Source organism: Aquarana catesbeiana, linkage group LG11, assembly GCF_042186555.1.
Source record: "Aquarana catesbeiana isolate 2022-GZ linkage group LG11, ASM4218655v1, whole genome shotgun sequence".
In the NCBI taxonomy this organism is placed as follows: Eukaryota; Metazoa; Chordata; class Amphibia; order Anura; family Ranidae; genus Aquarana; species Aquarana catesbeiana.
This window is the reverse complement of record NC_133334.1, coordinates 3019568-3038453: the sequence shown is the minus strand read 5'-3', so window position 1 is coordinate 3038453 and position 18886 is coordinate 3019568. Positions and strand designations below refer to the sequence as shown.

The following is an 18886-nucleotide window of genomic DNA, read 5'->3' as shown; positions in this document are numbered from 1 at the left end:
ATGCATTTTTAGTGCAGAAAAAGCACAGAACTGCGCCTGGTGTGAACTAGCACTAAAAATGCATGCAGTGTTTTCCATGTATTCCAATGGCTCTAGATCACACCATGCAGTCAGTTTCTAGTCAGTTCCGGTGCAGAAAAAAGCGCTCGGAACTGCATCTGGTGTGAATTGGCCCTCAAAACTTTAATTCTTAAAGAAACCAAAGGTAGTAATGTTGTAACCCCTTTTTTTGAACAAGCATTAAAAATATATTGCTCACAAAGAGGGGAGTATTTCCAGCATATTATCTGTGTGATCATGTGTGTGTCTATGGGTAGTCCCCCCTCCCCCCTATGTATATTATCTGTGTGATCATGTGTGTGTCTATGGGTAGTCCCCCCTCCCCCCTCCTATGTATATTATCTGTGTGATCATGTGTGTTTCTATGGGTAGTCCCCCCTCCCCCCTCCCCATGTATATTATCTGTGTGATCATGTGTGTGTCTATGGGTAGTCCCCCCTCCCCCCTCCTATGTATATTATCTGTGTGATCATGTGTGTGTCTATAGGTAGTCCTCCCTCCCCCCTCCTATGTATATTATCTGTGTGATCATGTGTGTGTCTATGGGTAGTCCCCCCTCCCCTCCTATGTATATTATCTGTGTGATCATGTGTGTGTCTATGGGTAGTCCCCCCTCCCCCTCCTATGTATATTATCTGTGTGATCATGTGTGTGTCTATGGGTAGTCCCCCCTCCCCCCTCCCCATGTATATTATCTGTGTGATCATGTGTGTGTCTATGGGTAGTCCCCCCTCCCCCTTCCTATGTATATTATCTGTGTGATCATGTGTGTGTCTATGGGTAGTCCCCCCTCCCCCCTCCTATGTATATTATCTGTGTGATCATGTGTGTGTCTATGGGTAGTCCCCCCTCCCCCCTATGTATATTATCTGTGTGATCATGTGTGTGTCTATGGGTAGTCCCCCCTCCCCCTCCCTATGTATATTATCTGTGTGATCATGTGTGTGTCTATGGGTAGTCCACCCTCCCCCCTCCCCATGTATATTATCTGTGTGATCATGTGTGTGTCTATGGGTAGTCCCCCCTCCCCCCATGTATATTATCTGTGTGATTATGTGTGTGTCTATGGGTAGTCCTCCCTCCCCCCTATGTATATTATCTGTGTGATCATGTGTGTGTCTATGGGTAGTCCCCCCTCCCTCCTCCCCATGTATATTATCTGTGTGATCATGTGTGTGTCTATGGGTAGTCCTCCCTCCCCCCCCTATGTATATTATCTGTGTGATCATGTGTGTGTCTATGGGTAGTCCTCCCTTCCCTCATGTATATTATCTGTGTGATCATGTGTGTGTCTATGGGTAGTCCCCCCTCCCCCCTATGTATATTATCTGTGTGATCATGTGTGTGTCTATGGGTAGTCCCCCCTCCCCCCTATGTATATTATCTGTGTGATCATGTGTGTGTCTATGGGTAGTCCCCCCTCCCCCTCCTATGTATATTATCTGTGTGATCATGTGTGTTTCTATGGGTAGTCCCCCCTCCCCCTATGTATATTATCTGTGTGATCATGTGTGTGTCTATGGGTAGTCCCCCCTCCCCCTCCTATGTATATTATCTGTGTGATCATGTGTGTTTCTATGGGTAGTCCCCCCTCCCCCCTATGTATATTATCTGTGTGATCATGTGTGTGTCTATGGGTACTCCCCCCTCCCCCCATGTATATTATCTGTGTGATCATGTGTGTGTCTATGGGTAGTCCTCCCTCCCCCCCTATGTATATTATCTGTGTGATCATGTGTGTGTCTATGGGTAGTTCCCCCTCCCCCCTCCCCATTTATATTATCTGTGTGATCATGTGTGTGTCTATGGGTAGTCCCCCCTCCCCATGTATATTATCTGTGTGATCATGTGTGTGTCTATGGGTAGTCCTCACTCCCCCCCTATGTATATTATCTGTGTGATCATGTGTGTGTCTATGGGTAGTCCCCCCTCCCCCCTATGTATATTATCTGTGTGATCATGTGTGTGTCTATGGGTAGTCCCCCCTCCCCCTCCTATGTATATTATCTGTGTGATCATGTGTGTGTCTATGGGTAGTCCTCCCTCCCCCCTATGTATATTATCTGTGTGATCATGTGTGTGTCTATGGGTAGTCCCCCTCCCCCTCCTATGTATATTATCTGTGTGATCATGTGTGTTTCTATGGGTAGTCCCCCCTCCCCCCTATGTATATTATCTGTGTGATCATGTGTGTGTCTATGGGTACTCCCCCCTCCCCCCATGTATATTATCTGTGTGATCATGTGTGTGTCTATTTGTAGTCCTCCCTCCCCCTCCTATGTATATTATCTGTGTGATCATGTGTGTGTCTATTTGTAGTCCTCCCTCCCCCCTTATGTAGATTATCTGTGTGATCATGTGTGTGTCTATGGGTAGTCCCCCCTCCCCCCTCCCCATGTATATTATCTGTGTGATCATGTGTGTGTCTATGGGTAGTCCCCCCTCCCCCTCCCTATGTATATTATCTGTGTGATCATGTGTGTGTCTATGGGTAGTCCCCCTCCCCCTTCCCCATGTATAATATCTGTGTGATCATGTGTGTGTCTATGGGTAGTCCCCCCTCCCCCCTATGTATATTATCTGTGTGATCATGTGTGTGTCTATGGGTAGTCCCCCCTCCCCCTCCTATGTATACTATCTGTGTGATCATGTGTGTGTCTATGGGTAGTCCCCCCTCCCTATGTATACTGTTAGGGGCAACTCTTAAATAAGTTGCTTTAAGTTTATATTGCTTTGTCAAATTATTGCTTCTATAAGAATAATGACACGGAGTCAGATTAGTCTGTGTCACAGTCCGGAGCAAGAGAGAACTGCACCCTTTTACTTCTTTCAAAGGCCTTTTATAGGCAGCTCTACAAGCAGTAATCTTATCGGCATTACCAAATGAGGTTAAGGTACAAAGAGTTTCTTATCAGCGAACATGTAATGATTATTCAGCAGTTCCAAATTCCATCTAGATACAGATTGATACGTACACAGAAGAGAAAAGCACAAACAATTTAAATAGAACAATTGATACGTACACAGGTAAGAAAGGAGCACAAACAATTTAAATAGAACAATTGATACGTACACAATTTAAGTGGAACTCTAAGTCATTATTTCAACCCTATCAATTTCCCCCTTTGACATCATCCTCTCCCTCCCCCTGGGTCCTCATGAATAAGTTCTAGTCAGTTTTTCCCCAGAGTCCTTTCCCTGACCGCGAGTTGTCAGAGGGGTAGAACCCATCCCCCTAGGTATTACCAACATCTTAAAATTCAAGAAGAGGAGTTTTATAGGAGTAGGGTGATGTCAATACACATTTATCGGTATGCCCTGTCTATTCTCCTGTCAGGGACATGTCGGTGGCAATCTGGCTAACTTGCGTGCACGTAGGTGCACAAGGAGCATTTCTAGAATTGCTGGGCTGAATTCCCCACTGGGGGGCGCTGGCGCGCTCCCGCGTGCGCGCGTTCGCACGTTCGCGCATTCGCGGGTGCGCGAGCGTGCCCGTGCGCGCGCCCGTTCGCGCTAGCGCTGTTTGGCGCCAAAGCCTCTTTAAAAGGGTGTCAGTTACTCCCATTAGGTGCTGTTCGTCTTCAGCTCTGCACCTGAATTCCTGTATCCTGCTTGTTGTTATCCTTACTATTGACCCAGCTCCGTCTGACTACTCTGCTATCTCCAATCCGACCCGGCTTGCCTGACCTTGTTGATATCCTGCTACCTGTTACCGAATACCTGCCTGCCTGATCATTCTGTGATTATTCCTTCTGCCTTATACCTGCCTGATCTCCTGCCAACCCGGACTGTCTGATGCTGCTTTGCTTGTGCCCTGTGACCCTGTTCACCACCTGCTCTTCCAAGATCCAGGTTCTGCTGCTGCTATACCATCCACCTGTCTGCTAACGGATCTGCTTCTGCTGGCCTGCATCCGCTATACAGTCATTCCGGAGAAGCCTCCTCAGCTCCTGTGTTGGTCGTCGCCAGGAATCGCATCAGACACTCCTACCCACTGTGCTCGGGAGACCACTGTTCCCACACCAGTGGCTCCTGAACTAGTGCTTAAGAGAGGTCTCCTTCTACCAGTCGGGCTCATCTACCAGGTACCTAACAGTACGAACAGCCATGTCTGAGCCCGCAGGAGAGGTCTCTCCTATCCAGGAGATCTGCACGCACTTAGCGGCACTCACACAAGCCGTAAAGATTCTGCAAGATAGTTATAATAGACTGGAAGGTCAAGTCCTGAACCTTAGTGGGCCAGGAGGCGCATCCCCTGCCTCAGCAGCAGCCCCAGTACAAGCTGCTGCACCTCCCTCTGTGGTCATGCTGCCACCCGAACCCAGGGTTCCCGTCCCTGAGAGGTTCTCCGGGGATCGCACAAAATTCGTGGCCTTCCGCAGTGCCTGCCAGTTATACTTTGCTCTACAGCCACGGACTTTTTCTTTGGAGGCTACTAAAGTAGGATTTGTGATATCCCTACTGCAAGGAGAGCCGCAGACCTGGGCTCACCGCCTGCTGGAATCTAACTCGATACAGGTCCAGACTTTGCCCTCTTTCTTTGAGGCCATGGCTCAGCTGTATGAAGATCCTCAGCGGACCGCCACTGCTGAGTCAGCTTTGTTCGCGCTCCAGCAAGGCCGTAGACCAGCCGAGGACTATGTCATGGACTTTCGACGCTGGAGCGCGGACACACAATGGAACAATGCAGCGTTACGCCATCAGTTTCGCATGGGGCTATCAGAGAATCTCAAGGATGAGCTTGCACGGGTAGGAATGCCAAATACCCTTGAAGAACTTATTGCTTTAACAATCCAGATCGACCGACGCCTTCGTGAACGTCGGTCTGAACGATCCTCCCAGCAAACACGCCCCATGTGGATGACTGCAAAGGTTCCAATGCCTGCTTCCCGATATCTACCGTCAACCAGCTCTAACCCGGCCACGTCAGCACTTGATGTCCCTGAACCAATGCAGTTGGGACTACTGCGTTCTACTTTATCCCCAGAAGAGCGGGCACGCAGACGCCAGCTAAACCTCTGCCTCTACTGCGGTGGGTCAGGCCACTATGTAAACAACTGTCCGGTCAAGTTCCGTAAGTGTGTTTCCTATACTTCAGCCAGTCTTTCCGCATTAACCGCCAATGCCACTCAACTTGCTCTCCCTCTCTCGTTGCAGCTCCAGGGAAGAACAATCCGGATCAACGCCATCATTGATTCTGGGGCTTGCAGCTGCTTTATTGACTCTGCCTTTGCTGCTCAACAAAATCTTCCTCTAAAAAACAAAACACACAAACTTTCAGTTTTCTTGGCCGATGGGTCCCACATAAAATCAGGACAAGTTTCTCAGGAGACCCTCCCATTGTCTGCCACCTGTTCATCTCAGCATAAAGAAATCCTGATCCTGGACGTCATCTCCTCTCCTCTGTTCCCGATCATTTTGGGCATGCCCTGGCTCCAGGCCCATAATCCTCACGTTAATTGGACTACCGGTGAAATCAAGTTTTTGTCACCCTATTGTCAGAAACATTGTTTTCCCGAAATTCCCAAACCAGCTGCCACCTTACTCTGCATGGATACGGATCCAGACCATCTCCAAGCCATACCAGAGGTTTACCATGAATTTGCGGATGTCTTCAGCAAGAAGGGAGCGGATTCCCTACCACCCCACCGCCCGTATGATTGCCCAATTGAGCTGCTCCCTGGGGCCGAGATTCCTTTCGGGCGCATCTTTCCACTATCTGAAAAGGAACAAGAGGCACTTAAACTATATGTTAATGAAAACCTCGAAAAGGGCTTTATTCGACCCTCTACCTCCCCAGCTGGGGCCGGAATATTCTTTGTTTCTAAAAAAGATCAAACTCTTCGTCCATGTGTGGACTATCGGGACTTAAATAAGATCACAGTTAAGAACCGCTACCCGCTGCCCCTGATACCTGAACTATTTCAGAAATTGAGATCTGCCATTATTTTCACTAAACTGGATCTAAGAGGGGCCTACAACCTGGTTCGCATTCGGGCCGGGGATGAATGGAAAACGGCTTTCTGGACCCGTTTCGGGCATTATGAGTACTTGGTCATGCCCTTTGGCCTGTGCAATGCCCCAGCAACTTTTCAGCATCTGGTCAATGATGTATTCAGAGATTTCCTGGACATCTTTGTGATAGTTTACTTGGATGACATCTTAATTTTTTCTAATTCCCTTGAACAACATCGGGAACATGTTCGCAAGGTCTTGGGCCGTCTTCGCTTACATGGACTGTACGCCAAAGCAGAAAAATGCGAATTCGAACAAAGTGACATTCAGTTTTTGGGGCTAGTGATCTCCCCTACCGGCATTAAGATGGATCCTCAAAAAGTGTCCGCTGTACTAGATTGGCCAGCTCCTCTGGACAAGAAGGGCGTGCAGCGTTTCATCGGATTCGCAAATTTCTATAGAAAGTTTATTAAAGGATTCTCTGCCATCATTTCACCCATCACGCAACTAACCAAGCAGAACTGCCGCTTTCATTGGAGCTCAGAGGCTCAGGAGGCCTTTGAAGAATTGAAAAGGCTTTTCACTTCAGCCCCAATTCTCAGCCATCCTGACCCGTCCCTACCTTTTATTCTAGAGGTGGATGCTTCTGAAGTGGCCGTGGGTGCAGTCATCTCTCAGCGACAAGGTAACAAGGATCTCATGCATCCTGTGGGGTTTTTCTCCAGGAAACTCTCGCCGGCTGAGCGAAATTACGATGTGGGTGACCGGGAATTACTGGCCATCAAGGCGGCACTAGAAGAGTGGAGGTATCTGCTAGAGGGTGCAGTCCATCCGGTTTTAATATATACCGATCACAAGAACCTCGAGTATTTAAGATCTGCTAAGAGACTGAAACCTCGTCAAGCCCGATGGGCCCTATTTTTCACACGTTTCTGCTTTCATATCACTTACCGGCCAGGAACCAAGAACGTAAAACCAGACGCGCTCTCGCGCATGTTTGATCACCCCAAGGAACCTTCTGTACCTGACACCATCTTGCCAGCAAACAGTTTTTTACTCCTCCAGACGGACATCCTGTCCTTGATCAGAGAAGCATCACCAGAACCCTCAAATCTTCAGGGACTCGCTTTAACTTCCCGAGACGGGTTGCTATGGAAAGGAAGTCAGATATTCGTGCCAGAAGATGTCCGAGTCAAAGTGCTGACCTTGTTGCATGATCACCCACTTGCAGGACATTTTGGGGTTCGTAAGACCCTTGAACTCGTGCAACGCACGTTCTGGTGGCCCAACATGAAGGAATTTTGCAGGAAGTACGTCAGCTCTTGTTCTGTCTGCATTCAAAATAAAACCTCCAGGAACCGAGCTTGGGGACTGTTGAGGCCGTTGCCCGTACCAGATAGGCCCTGGAGGATGATAGCCATGGACTTTATTGTAGAATTACCATGCTCAGAAGGATGTTCGGCGATCTTTGTGGTCGTCGATCGTCTGTCTAAAATGGCCCACTTCTTGCCCTTAAAGGGGACACCCTCTGCTGTAGAAACGGCCCGTGTGTTCATAAAAGAGATCGTCAGGCTGCACGGAGTCCCTGCAAATATAGTATCTGATAGGGGGGTACAATTTACCTCACGTTTCTGGAAAGCTCTATGTGGAATACTGAAAATTGAATTAGCCCTGTCTTCAGCGTATCACCCCCAAACTAATGGGCAAACTGAACGGACAAATCAAACGCTAGAGCAATATATTAGGTGTTTTACCTCATTTGTGCAAGACGATTGGGTGTCCCTACTGCCTTTAGCGGAGTTTGATTATAATAACGCTAGCCATTCTGCCACGGGTCAGTCCCCGTTTTTTGCCAATTATGGTTTTCACGTATCTTTCTTGCCAGATTGTTTTCCAGAATCTCCAGTTCCAGCAGTCCAGGACACAGTACAGTTCCTCAGTCGCAACAACCGGATGCTACAGGAAGCGGTATCCAAGGCACAAGCAGACAGTAAAAGGATCTTCGATCAAAAAAGAAGAGGAGATCTAAATCTGCAGATTGGTGATAAGGTATGGCTGTCTACCAGTAATATTAAACTAGCTTGTCCTTCCAAAAAGCTTGCTCCTAAGTTTATTGGGCCTTTTCCGGTGAAAAAGAAGATTAATGAGGTATCTTTTGAACTATGTTTACCTGACTCACTTAAAATCCATCCTGTCTTCCATGTCTCACTATTGAAGCCTGCTGTAACCGATCCCTTCCCTAATAGGGGCACCAGGGTCCCCGAACCTGTCTTGGTGGACGGAAACGAGGAATACGAGGTGGAGGCCATCCTCGATTGTAGAAAGAGGTTGGGACAGGTACAGTTTTTGATCAAATGGAAGGGGTACGGTCCGGAGAATAATTCTTGGGAACCTAATAGCAATATTCACGCTAAACGTTTAATCCATGCTTATTTTGCTGCCCATCCTGAGAAGAAAAGTTATCTGGGCATCCGGAGGCTGCCCGTTGGGAGGGGGCAATGTCAGGGACATGTCGGTGGCAATCTGGCTAACTTGCGTGCACGTAGGTGCACAAGGAGCATTTCTAGAATTGCTGGGCTGAATTCCCCACTGGGGGGCGCTGGCGCGCTCCCGCGTGCGCGCGTTCGCACGTTCGCGCATTCGCGGGTGCGCGCGCGCGCCCGTGCGCGCGCCCGTTCGCGCTAGCGCTGTTTGGCGCCAAAGCCCCTTTAAAAGGGTGTCAGTTACTCCCATTAGGTGCTGTTCGTCTTCAGCTCTGCACCTGAATTCCTGTATCCTGCTTGTTGTTATCCTTACTATTGACCCGGCTCCGTCTGACTACTCTGCTATCTCCAATCCGACCCGGCTTGCCTGACCTTGTTGATATCCTGCTACCTGTTACCGAATACCTGCCTGCCTGACCATTCTGTGATTATTCCTTCTGCCTTATACCTGCCTGATCTCCTGCCAACCCGGACTGTCTGACGCTGCTTTGCTTGTGCCCTGTGACCCTGTTCACCACCTGCTCTTCAAGGATCCAGGTTCTGCTGCTGCTATACCATCCACCTGTCTGCTAACGGATCCGCTTCTGCTGGCCTGCATCCGCTATACAGTCATTCCGGAGAAGTCTCCTCAGCTCCTGTGTTGGTCGTCGCCAGGAATCGCATCAGACACTCCTACCCACTGTGCTCGGGAGACCACTGTTCCCACACCAGTGGCTCCTGAACCAGCGCTTAAGAGAGGTCTCCTTCTACCAGTCGGGCTCATCTACCAGGTACCAAACATCTCCTAATTTTCCTATTTATTTTCCTGTATACACATATATTTGTGATTGTAAGTGATATTAATATTAGAATAATAATTACCATTGGACTTAACAACCAGTGAAAGGTATTGGTTGCTGTAGAAGACATTCCACTAAATATATCCCACCAATGTGGTGCAGTATCCTGTTGTATCTGTGAGGAAAGATGTACTAGTCTACCTTTGTCAATAATTGCGGATACAAGGTTATTCTGTAGGGTATGTTCTAGTGTTAATTACCTACATTATAATCCTTATTCATCTCATATCCTGAATCATTTGCTACTTTAGGATCATCTATAGCCCATTCGAAAGTTGTTGTTTCCTCTACTTCAGGTACATTAATACCAGGAGTCCATGCATATATTTGTAAAACAACAATCTTCAACAAAAAAATATGTAAGTAGATATTTCATCATGTTGTTTTCTCGGGTTGTTTCTTGCAATGTGATGCGTGTATCCAGGTAGGTTTTCCTTCCAGCTTTACTGAGGTGGCTGTGGTCAAGAGTACTTGGTAAGGACCTTCAAACCTGGGTTCCAATGTCTTTCTGGTGTGTTTCTTTACATATACATAATCCCCTGGTAGCAGCGTATGTGTACCTGTTATTGAATTAGGGTCTGGAAGAGAAGAATACACACTTTTGTGGATCTTAGTTAGACGTTGTTGTAATTGTATCACATATGCAGTCAAACTATCACATTGCAATTGCATACTCTGTGGAAAGTATAAACCTAATCTAGGTGCATTCCCAAAAAGTATTTCGTATGGGGATAATCCTGTTTTTCCTGTTGGAGTGTACCTTATAGAGAACAAAGCCAAAGGCAGGCATTCTGGCCAAGGCTTGTTTAACTCTTGCATGGCTTTTTGTATTTTTAACTTTATTGTCCCATTTACTCTCTCCACTGATCCTGAACTCTGTGGGTGGTAAGGGGTGTGAAAACTTTGTTGAACCCCTAACATAGTCATCACATTCTGCATGATTTCTCCTGTAAAGTGTGTCCCCCTATCTGATTCTATGGTTTCAGGAAGACCAAACCTAGGTATTAACTCAGTGATCAGTTTCTTAGCTGTGGCTTTAGCTGTAGCCGATTTTACTGGATAACTTTCGGGCCAACCTGAGAATAAATCGATACACACGAGGACAAATTCAAAGGGGCCACTCTTAGGCATTTGTATGTAGTCAATTTGCAGTCTCTGGAAGGGGTATTGGGCCCGGACCTGCTGTTTTCGTGAGGTTTTTACTCTCTGTCCTGGGTTATTCAGGAGACAGATTTGGCAGGCTGCACAGTAGTTTCTTGCAGTGCTACTGAATCCAGGGGCGAGCCATCCTTGGTTCACAATCCTGTACATGGAATTGGAACTGACATGTGTGGGTAGGTGAACTGCCGCTGCCATTGCTGGGTACAGAGAGGCAGGTAGGCATACATTGCCTCCTTCCCTCCATACATTGTCAAGGTCTGGTGCTGCTCCCATCCTGGCCCACTTATCTTTCTCGCTCTCCCCTGCTTGCTCCTGTAATTTACTCAGCTGCTGCCATGTTGGTTCTGGGATACTCACCTCTACCGCTGCTAAGGTCTCAGGGCTTCCTTCCCCTAGAGCTGCCTGTTTTGCAGTCAAATCTGCAAATGCATTTCCTTTTGCCTCAATTGTTTTTGCGCTCGTGTGTGCCGCCATCTTCATAATGGCCACTCGTTTAACCTTTTGAAGATTGTTCAGGACTCTCTTAATCCCTTCTCCATGTTTTACAGGTGTACCTGCTGCTGTCAGATAACCTCTAGCCCTCCATATGTGGCCATAATCATGCGCTACACCATAAGTGTAAGCGGAGTCAGTGTAAATATTCCCTTCTCGTCCTTTTAAGTATTCTAGGGCTTGTTCTAAAGCTTTTAATTCTGCTTCTTGTGCTGACATGTGGGCTGGTAAGGGCTGTGCTTCAATCACCCGGGTATCAGTCACTACAGCATACCCTGTGTGATATTTACCTTTGTCATCAGCAAACCTGCTGCCATCTATATACAAGGTGTACTCAGCGTTTAAAATTGGTGTATCTGTAACGTGTGGGAATCCCATTGTCTCCTGTTCCATGAGCTGAAAACAATCGTGTTCATCTACTTCTTTAAACAAAAGAGTGTCAGTGTCCTCATTTCTTTTCTCACTAGTACTATTAGTACTATCATTCCCCCTTGCCAAATCTGGTGACTGAAGAGGCAAAAAGGTGGCCAAATTTAAGGTTGTACAGCGCTGAAAAGTAACATTTGGAGGTAAGAGTAAAGTACACTGTAACCTTAATTGCCTAGCCATTGAAATGTGTTTGGGCTGTACCTGAGACAAGATTGCATGTATGTCATGTGTGGTATGCACTACGACTGGATTGTCTAGAACAATCTCTGATGACTTATCTATGATAATTGACACTGCAGCTACCGCCCGTACACAAGACGGTGAACCTCTAGATACTGGATCTAATGCTGCTGAAAAGTAAGCGACTGGTCTTTGTTTTACATGTGCCTGTGTCAGAACACCTGTGGCGTGTCCAGCGATCTCAGCAATGTACAGATTAAATATCTTGGTGTAATCTGGTATACCAATAGCCGGGGCAGAAATCAACAACTTTTTCAAAGTGATAAACGATTCATAAGCTACTTCTGTAAGCATATACGGTACAATTTTCAAACAATCGTATAATGGCTGCATCAAAGCGCTAGCATGTGGTATCCACTGTCTACAATATGACACGATACCTAAAAACATACGCAATTGTTTGAAATTCCGTGGGGGTAACATTCCCTTTTATCACTTGAACCCTCTCTTCAGTGAGATGTCTTGTACCTTGTGATATACAATGTCCCAAAAAGATAACTTTTTCCTGACACACTTGCAACTTTTTCTTATTAACCTTGCAACCTTTTTCTGCCAAAAAAATCGCAACAAATTAAGGGTGGTGTGCAGGCTTTTAGTCTTTCACTTATCTGTGGAATTAATCCTTCCATAAACTGTCTATTGAAGGCTTGGATCGTGACTGGCAGCTCTAAATCCATTCCCTCATCTGCCATCATAATTTCTATAGATAAGTAAAAGTCTGATACAGTCTGTCCTGGCATTTGTTTCATGGGTGATATTGACCCCCTCTCTTGTTGTTTTGCCTGACAGAAAGCTTCTAATCTAGCAATAAAAGGGGCCCTTGAGTCTATGTGTCTGACGTGTCCTGTCTCTAAATTGCCATCCCCCTCAGCTCAGTCTGCAGGTCGGTCATAAACTGGTTAAACAGGGTCAGAGTCATTTTATGTCTGCATAAATCCTCCCCATCCTGCCAGGTTGCTTCATGTGTATTCATTAACTGTGTCACAAATCTACAGAAAGCAGCTGGCTTTACTATAATGCATGTATCAGTGCGTACGGGGGCTACAGTTTCTGAATGAAATTCTTGTACTCCACAAACCTGAAAAACCCATTCTCTACCCTTAAGTACAGGATATATCTTGTGTGGTTTGCGTTCTACGTCAGTGTATGGGGGTGGGATGGCTGAGCTGGGAGCCTCAACATTTTTTGTTCTTCTATCTTTCATATCCCAACCATCACAATCTGGATTATATTTCCACCCCTCTTCTTTCGCTCTATTTGAGACCTTAATTAAGCATTGAACCTGACGCATCCATTGCTTCTCTAACACCTCTCCTTGTCTGTCTCTTTTTATTTCACTCCATACATCCAGGTCTAAGCCCGCTGCTCCTTTCACCTTAAATTTACGAAGACATCCTTTAAGTCCTGTGCTTCAGTTTTCCCATAAATGTTCTTAATTATCTGTGGCACCGTATAGTGCGCCACAACTCCCTGACAGGGTTTTGTGTTCCTCTGGCCCATTCTAACAGTCCTGCCTAGGTAGCATGTGGGACACTTAGTGTACAATATAAAACACTTAGCTAAGTTACACTAGTTCCTCGTTGCCTTCCTCCTAGGGTGCTAGAATACTAAAAAACCTCTCCGGAATGAGATTTCTGAAATCAAATTACTTTATATGCTAGCCCAACTAACAAATAATTACTTTATATGCTAGCCCAATAACAAACCAGAATGCGGCTACAACATATACAAGCATTCCTTTAAGTGGCCAGGTATCCGACTAGATCTCCGGACTTTATGGAGACCTTATTCCCTCCCCGTATCTGGGATCCCTCTCATGCACTCTTATCCCTGCTTTATGGAGCAAACAGGGCTTATAATCTCAACCCGTCTATGGTTTATGAGTTAGATGTGAGGTTAAGCATAAGCGTCAGACCCCCAAAGTCCTCTTGCGAGGTAAGGGCGCATTCCGTTGCTTAGTTCGGCAATCCCCTTCTAACTCATACCATCCTTGACAAGGCTCATTCACTTTCTCAACAAGACAGACAAGACAGACAACAAATAAACAAATAATTCCAGCAATATAAACAAAAATCTGCAGTAATTCTAGACTCACCACTACAGAGGCTGGTGTTTTAAAACCAGGAGAACCGTAACTGACAGAACGGATAGGCACAAATCAGGGGAACACAGAATATAAGAAAAATAAAGCTTTTTCTTACCTGGCCAGGTTTTTGATCTGTGGTTCCCGGAATGCCTGTCCTTTCGTTCCGTCAGCGTAGTTCAGCCACCTCTTGTAGTATCATCGGTGGGTCCCTGTTCGGGCGCCAAAATGTTAGGGGCAACTCTTAAATAAGTTGCTTTAAGTTTATATTGCTTTGTCAAATTATTGCTTCTATAAGAACAATGACACAGAGTCAGATTAGTCTGTGTCACAGTCCGGAGCAAGAGAGAACTGCCCCCTTTTACTTCTTTCAAAGGCCTTTTATAGGCAGCTCTACAAGAAGTAATCTTATCGACATTACCAAATGAGGTTAAGGTACAAAGAGTTTCTTATCAGCGAACATGTAATGATTATTCAGCAGTTCCAAATTCCATCTAGATACAGATTGATACGTACACAGAAGAGAAAAGCACAAACAATTTAAACAGAACAATTGATACGTACACAGGTAAGAAAGGAGCACAAACAATTTAAATAGAACAATTGATACGTACACAATTTAAGTGGAACTCTAATGCCGCGTACACACGAGCGGACATTACGGCGGACTTTGCCCGGCGGACTTTGACGTACTTTCCGACGGACTTTCTGAATGAACGGACTTGCCTACACACAATCAACCAAAGTCCGTCGAATTCGTACGTGATGACGTACGACCGGACTAAAACAAGGAAGTTCATAGCCAGTAGCCAATAGCTGCCCTAGCGTGGCTTTTTGTCCGTCGAACTAGCATACAGACGGCGGACTTTTCGACCGGACTCGATTTCAACGGATAAATTTTAAACAAGTTTCAAATCTAAGTCCGTCCAACTTTTGAGAAAACAAAGTCCGCTGGAGCCCACACACATCGAATTGTCCGAGGAAATCCAGTCCGCCGGGCAAAGTCCGCCGTAATGTCCGCTCGTGTGTACGCGGCATTAGTCATTATTTCAACCCTATTAATACTAGCTGTGTGATCATGTGTGTGTCTATGGGTAGTCCCCCCTCCCCATGTATATTATCTGTGTGATCATGTGTGTGTCTGTGGGTAGTCCCCCCTCCCCATGTATATTATCTGTGTGATCATGTGTGTGTCTATGGGTAGTCCCCCCTCCCTATGTATATTATCTGTGTGATCATGTGTGTGTCTATGGGTAGTCCCCCCTCCCTATGTATATTATCTGTGTGATCATGTGTGTGTCTATGGGTAGTCCCCCCCTCCCTATGTATATTATCTGTGTGATCATGTGTGTGTCTATGGGTAGTCCCCCCCTCCCTATGTATATTATCTGTGTGATCATGTGTGTGTCTATGGGTAGTCCCCCCCTCCCTATGTATATTATCTGTGTGATCATTTTTGTGTCTATGGGTAGTCCCCCCCTCTCCCCTCCTATGTATATTATCTGTGTGATCATGTGTGTGTCTATGGGTAGTCCCCCCTCCCCCCATGTATATTATCTGTGTGATCATGTGTGTGTCTATGGGTAGTCCCCCCCCCCTATGTATATTATCTGTGTGATCATGTGTGTGTCTATGGGTAGTCCCCCCTCCCCCCTATGTATATTATCTGTGTGATCATGTGTGTGTCTATGGGTAGTCCCTCCTCCCCCCATGTATATTATCTGTGTGATCATGTGTGTGTCTATGGGTAGTCCCCCCTCCCCCCTTAGTATATTATCTGTGTGATCATGTGTGTGTCTATGGGTAGTCCCCCCTCCCCCCCTATGTATATTATCTGTGTGATCATGTGTGTGTCTATGGGTAGTCCCTCCTCCCCCCATGTATATTATCTGTGTGATCATGTGTGTGTCTATGGGTAGTCCCCCCTCCCCCTATGTATATTATCTGTGTGATCATGTGTGTGTCTATGGGTAGTCCCCTCCTATGTATATTATCTGTGTGATCATGTGTGTGTCTATGGGTAGTCCCCCCCCCCTCCCTATGTATATTATCTGTGTGATCATGTGTGTGCCTATGGGTAGTCCCCCCTCCCCCCTCCCTATGTATATTATCTGTGTGATCATGTGTGTGTCTATGGGTAGTCCCCCCTCCCCCCATGTATATTATCTGTGTCATCATGTGTGTGTCTATGGGTATTCCCCCCCTATGTATATTATCTGTGTGATCATGTGTGTGTCTATGGGTAGTCCCCCCTCCCTATGTATATTATCTGTGTGATCATGTGTGTGTCTATGGGTAGTCCCCCCTCCCCCCCTATGTATATTATCTGTGTGATCATGTGTGTGTCTATGGGTAGTCCTCCCTCCCCCCCTATGTATATTATCTGTGTGATCATGTGTGTGTCTATGGGTAGTCCCCCCTCCCTATGTATATTATCTGTGTGATCATGTGTGTGTCTATGGGTAGTCCCCCCTCCCCCCTATGTATATTATCTGTGTGATCATGTGTGTGTCTATGGGTAGTCCCCCCCCTCCCTATGTATATTATCTGTGTGATCATGTGTGTGTCTATGGGTAGTCCCCCCTCACCCCCTATGTATATTATCTGTGTGATCATGTGTGTGTCTATGGGTAGTCCCCCCTCCCTATGTATATTATCTGTGTGATCATGTGTGTGTCTATGGGTAGTCCCCCCTCCCCCCATGTATATTATCTGTGTGATCATGTGTGTGTCTATGGGTAGTCCCCCCTCCCCCCTATGTATATTATCTGTGTGATTATGTGTGTGTCTATGGGTAGTCCCCCCTCCCTCCTATGTATATTATCTGTGTGATCATGTGTGTGTCTATGGGTAGTCCCCCCTCCCCCCCTATGTATATTATCTGTGTGATCATGTGTGTGTCTATGGGTAGTCCCCCCTCCCCCCTATGTATATTATCTGTGTGATCATGTGTGTGTTTATGGGTAGTCCCCCCTCCCTATGTATATTATCTGTGTGATCATGTGTTTGTCTATATAATAAATCTATATAAAAAAAAAAACACACACACAGCATACATTAAGGCCCGGTTCACACTTGTGCGATGCCAGACATCGCATGTAATTTGCAGCGCACTTCCGTTCACATTACATGCGATGTCTGTGCGGTGCGATATCAGCCATACAGATAGTATATAGATAGTATATAGATAATATACAGATAGTATGGCTAATATCGCACCGCATTCGGTGCAAACACGCACAGGACCCTTTTTTCTGTTCGGACCAGAATCGGATCGCATGTGTGTTAACACACATATGCGATTCGATTCATGTCTGAACTGTCAGTTTGCAGTGTGATATGCAAGCTGAACTGGGGGTGTCGTTAACAATGTATTGACACCCCCCAGCGATTTGCATATGGTAGTGTGAACTGACATGTGAGTCGGTGCGATGCGGGAACTATGGTTGCCACCTCATCCCTTTAAACCCGAACACATATTAATTACACAGGTTTTGTGGCCGATTAAGGTGGTATTTAAACTCACTTTTTGCCTTATCTGTATTTAATTAGCCCCAGAACCCGTGTAATTCAAAGGTGTTCGGGTTTAAAGGGATGAGGTGGCAACTGTAGCGGGAACCCGCAGTGTACTTGCATCGCACCAGTGTGAACCGGGCCTTAGTGGCTAGACACATTACATATTTATGGTCAAAATCTGCATTAGGCCTGGTTCACACTGGTGCGATGCGAGAACACTGCGAATCCACTGCCGGTTCCCGCATCGCACCGACTCGCATGTCAGTTCACACTGCCATATGCGAGTCGCTGGGGAGTGTCAATACTTTAATGACACCCCCAGTTCAGACATCGCATGTAATGTGAACGGCAGTGCGCTGCGAATTACATGGGATGTCTGGCATCGCACAAGTGTGAACCGGGTCTTAAGGACCAAGCCTATTTCTATTTACAAGTTAAAATATGTATTTTTTGGCTTGAAAATTAATTAGAACCCTCAAACATTATATATATTTTCGCAGAGTACAATGGATATCATTGCAATCATTTTTTCACACTGAGGCGTTTTGCAGGTGCTAAAAATAGCGCCTGCAAAGCGCCCTGAAAGAGCGGCTCCATTCACTCTCAGACTGAGTTCTACACCCAGTTAAATAGGCACCTGTGAGCAATTAACCACCCCCCTTAATTGATAGACTGAAGGAAAGAGAAAAAAAGGAAAAAAAAGCTATTTAAAAAGTGACAGAAAAAGGCAAATGAAAAACTGAAAGGAAAAGCCCCAAAAATGCACCCCAGCAAACCCAGCAATCAACAAGCAAGACTTATTCACTCTATAACTCTGGTTTTTAACTCCCACTTATACCAGCTCCACTTACACAAAGTTCCACAGCCTCCAGACCTTTCCATTGATGGAAGCCTCAGATTGAGCACGGGTCTTCATGTATAATCTGTGGCATGTAAACTCCCCCTCAATGTAAACCCAAGATAACAAAAAACAGGGAAAGCCTTTGCGGTTGATTTACTAAAGGTAAATCCACTTTGCACTACAAGTGCAATTGGTGGAGATCTGAGGGGGACATGCAAGGAAAATAAAAAACAGCATCTTTGCTTCTACATGATTGGATGATAAAATCACTAGTGCCTCCCCTCAGATTTTCAGCGACTACACTTGTATTGCAGAGTGGATTTGCCTTTAATAAACCCCAAAATACCTAAGAATTTGGGGTGTACACAACAAAGTGCTAGAGTGCAATTTGTCTAATGGGGACACTAGCTTGACCTGTGTGTCCCCAATGAAAGGCATTGGTAGGGTTTTACCCTCACTTCCTGTTTGGCTATGTGACAGGAAGTGAAGCCAATTTTAAGAAAAGGTACACAAAGCCCAACCTAAAAAAGACAAGCAGGGGTTCTAACACTCACTTGGTTTCCCTCAAATGCCCACAATTAGAATAGGATTGTCTGGAGCTAGATTTTAGCTCAGTGCTCTAAATCAGCACTTCTCAACCCTGTCCTCAAGTACCCCCAACAGGCCATGTTTGCAGGTTTTCCTTCATCTTGCACAGGTGCTTTAAATCACAGTCAATGGCTTGGTATTTTGGACAGCTATTTTAGCCAAGATAAATTCCCTAAACATGTCCGGTCAGGGGTACTTG

The 18886-nt window shown here is 46.0% G+C and overlaps 1 protein-coding gene across 9 annotated transcripts in view; it reads left to right on the top strand.

Moving 5' to 3' along the window:
• Positions 1-18886, top strand: part of LOC141111803 (hemicentin-1-like) — a 368745-nt gene that overhangs the window by 124002 nt on the left and 225857 nt on the right. The window lies entirely within an intron of this gene.